Source organism: Scylla paramamosain, chromosome 48 (assembly GCF_035594125.1).
Source record: "Scylla paramamosain isolate STU-SP2022 chromosome 48, ASM3559412v1, whole genome shotgun sequence".
In the NCBI taxonomy this organism is placed as follows: domain Eukaryota; kingdom Metazoa; phylum Arthropoda; class Malacostraca; order Decapoda; family Portunidae; genus Scylla; species Scylla paramamosain.
In genome coordinates this window covers 7,923,982-7,928,198 of record NC_087198.1, presented here as the reverse complement: position 1 = coordinate 7,928,198, position 4,217 = coordinate 7,923,982, and positions in this window count along the sequence as shown.

The following is a 4,217-nucleotide window of genomic DNA, read 5'->3' as shown; positions in this document are numbered from 1 at the left end:
GATTGTGATGATCATGAGGAAGATCAATGAGTCACTATCATCCTCCCCATACAACTCCACTAGGTCAAAGAAATATAAGAACATTTTCCGCTCTCCTCAGGCTACCTTTGTGTTTCAGTCTGGATAGATGATGGTAAGGAAGATCTTTTGTTACGTAAGAGGTACACTGGCCAAGGACAACAAAAACTGCGAGGGAAAAAAAAAATAAATAAAAATCAGGAATCACTATTATTATCTTCTATTATTTCAGTAGAGGACGAAGGCATCTAAGAAAGTTCTCTACCTCCCTTCTTTGGTTTCCTATCTACTTCAGTCCACCGCAAGATGGACCGATGATAATAGGGAAGATAATTAAGAAACACTATCATTATCTTCTGTGATGCCACTAAAGGATAAACTGAATCGAAGGACATTTTCCTCTCCTGTTCATTGGTTATCGTCTACTTCAGTGCACACCGCCACCGAGAGATAACAGGAACATAAATAATAACTGAAAAAAAATATAAAGATATCTAAGAACATCTATTATCTACTCATTTTTTTATTTTTCTTATATTTATTTATTTTTGTTATTTACTTTAGTCCATACCAAACAACATCATAGATAACAAGAACATTAGTATTTAGTAAAAACAATGACTTCTTCTCCGGTGCACACTAAGCTACACTGCACATAACAAGAACACAAGAAACAATTAGAGAAAGAAAAACAACATTCTTGACAGAGAACAAGGACGAAAACAATGATTCACTAAGCCACAAAATTCATCGGATTTGAGCTTCAAAAACACGCTGATTAGAGGCAGAAGAAAACAAAATTTATATATAACTTGAAGTGACTTATGTTATCTCACTGAGCAAATTAAAGTTAAATGGAGTGAATAGAGAGAGACAGAGAGAGAGGAAGAGTCAGAGAGAGAGAGAGAGAGAGAGAGAGAGAGAGAGAGAGAGAGAGAGAGAGAGAGAGAGAGAGAGAGAGAGAGAGAGAGAGAGAGAGAGAGAGAGAGAGAGAGAGAGAGAGAATGTCAGGGTGTAATTAATCTTTTGTCCATCTCTCTCACTTCCTTTGTCATTATGGTTTGTATCACTGTCACTTGCTGTTGATTTATGTGAGTGGCGATCGTTCTCAGAGCTCCGTGTCTTCCAGTGGCTCCCTATTATTCATAAGTCTTCATCTGGGAGGAGATGTGGAGTGTCGGTTTGATTGCTTGCTTGTCTCAGTGGTTGTTGGGGCTGGTGATGGTTGTGGTGGTGGTGGTAGCGGTAGTGGTCGTGCAGCCTCTGGTGTTTAGGGAGGTGCATCACACCTGTGTCATCTTTGGGGCACAAGGGGAACAGACTGTTAAGCTCGTGCTCCGATAAGCGTCTCTTCAGGTGTTTGTGCTTCTGCTGGAGGAACTTGCGCGTCAAGCTTTGATAAGTTTCATTCGCGACAGACGAGTATTTTCTCAACATGTTTTTGCACAAACAGGGCCGTGGCAGGGAAAGGGCGACTCCTGTCTTTGCATTGTAGCCACAGTCTGTAAAAACTGCAACACGGGAGTCATGTCTGAGTGACTTTGCCGCTCCCCTTTATTTTCCCGCTGTGCCTTTGCGAGGACGTGTTCATTCAGGTACTGGAGGCGGCGGATGGGGAGCTGGTCCAAGAACCTGACAATCTTGACTAAGAGTCGCCGTTTCTTACGTCGCCTGAGCTTGAAAGATTTCTTCACACGACACTTTGTGGTTCCGCGACAAACTGTAAAGAAGGGTCTCTTTCTCTGCCATGAGGAAGTCGTTAAGGGAGGTCTTCTGCCACGTGAAAGACTGCCACGCTGCAGTGTCCTGTGTTCCAAGGCGCTGGCCTGGGAACCGCTTGATGGCCTGGGCACGCCGCCACACCTTGAATATCGCGAAATTCCTTCGGCAAGCTGTTTTCATGAAATAGCGGCGAATGTTTCTGCTGACATTCTTTTCCATAAACTGTTCAAGAATTTCTTCCTTCTCTTGAATGGAATGTGTTGAAAGATTGACTTTGGGGAACAAAGGAGCTCATCAGCAGTGGAATTCTTGACTGTAAATTCTTTCTTTGAGTGGGCAGACAGAGACCATTTCTGCATCTACAGAGTGCGGCTCACATCCTGACATCGCCTCCACGCCGCCTTCTCGTCCCCCTCCTCTTCGCTACCGTCACTGAATTCGCCGGCCAGTCTGTTAAGCAGCCTGAAGTCCACCTCCTTCTCTGGTGATGTCTGGCTTTTCTTTGCTATATTCTCATCACTGGCACCACCGCACTCACCGTCTTCACTCTGACTGTACTCCTCGCCATCTGAGGGATACTCAGTGGGACTCAAGCGGGCCTCACTCTCAGCGTCACTGTCGTCCTTCTCATCCCAGGAAGCGCCATCCGTTTCACACTCATCATCCTCCACGTCTGAGAGGTGGCAGTGCATTCTCTCGTTGTCGGGAACTCAAGGCTGGCGAGTGATTTGTCGCCAGGGATGTAATACTCGTCATCGTCGTTTTCTTTTCTGCTTGAGTTACCGTCTTGACCCTCCACCCCAGGCACGCTTCCTTCCAAGCGGTCATTCTGGTGGTGAGAGTTTGTGGGAGTCTGAGCGCGTGCTCCACCGTCACCTTGCCGCTTTAAATCGCTTCCTTGGTGTTCAGCAGAGTCTGTGGGGCCTGTGCGTGAAGCGTGACAGCGCTGCTGAAAAACCTCTCCACCATCTTTATCTCTTGAATTGCCATCTTCCTTTTACTGTTTTCATGTTCATTATCTGACCGTTTCTCTTCGTTTTTATGAACTTCGTCAGATTCTTCGCCTTTGCTTTCATTGACGCTTTTTGCTTCCATCTTTTTTGTTCGTATTTCCCTTTCTATGTTTTTTTTTTTTTTTTGTGTGTGTGGTAATTTGCTGTCTCAACCTGTCGTGTATTTTTTTTTTTCGTTCGAGTTACTTAAGTTACTCTCTCTCCCTCTCTCTCTCTCTCTCTCTCTCTCTCTCTCTCTCTCTCTCTCTCTCTCTCTCTCTCTCTCTCTCTCTCTCTCTCTCTCTCTCTCTCTCTCTCTCTCTCTCTCTCTCTCTCTCTCTCAAACACTCTTTCCTAAATAATCTGTACTTTAACTTTCCTCTTTGTTATGAATAATATTGGCTTTTTTTTCCTCTCCTGGATAAACAGACAGAGATAGATAGATAGATAGATAGATAAATAGATAGATACATTAAGCTGACCTGACTTAACCAATGTCTAGGACGACCAAGATTCAAATTATGATAGTTTAGAAATAAAAAAAAATTAAGTAGACGTTGGAGAGAGAGAGAGAGAGAGAGAGAGAGAGAGAGAGAGAGAGAGAGAGAGAGAGAGAGAGAGAGAGAGAGAGAGAGAGAGAGAGAGATTGGATGAAAAATTGGAATACAGAAAATGAAGAAACAGGAGCCTCCTTCATGTCTCTCCTCATCTTTCTCATGCCCATAATTCATACCCTCTTTTTCTCCTTCACCACTTCTTCATCGCCTCCGCATCCTCCTTATTAACTCCACCTTTTCCCTCCTTTACCTCCTGCTCCTCCTTTCTCACATCCACATCTCAACCCTCCTTTTTCTTCTCCTCCCCCTCTCCTTCTCTCCTGCTCTCACTCTGTTCCTCTCCTAAGCTATTCCGTTTCACGTTCCCCTTTCACCACTCGCCAACATTCTCTTCCCTTCTGCTTCCGTACCTTCTCCATCCCATTGTTTCTCTCCAGATTTCCTTCCATTACTCCCATATCTCTTCCCCTTTATTACTCTTCTCCTCCGCTGCTTCATATATATATATATATATATATATATATATATATATATATATATATATATATATATATATATATATATATATATATATATATATATATATATATATATATATATATATATATATATATATATATATATATATATATATATATATATATATATATATATATATATATATATATATATATATATATATATATATATATATATATATATATATATATATATATATATATATATATATATATATATATATATATATATATATATATATATATATATATATATATATATATATATATTAACTCCACCTTCTCCCTCCTTTATCACCTGCTCCTCCTTTCTCACATCCACATCTCATTCCTCCTTTTTCTTCTCAATGTGGATAATTCCCTAACGTGAACATTAGGCAAGCAATTTGCACAATGTTTACAAATTGTCA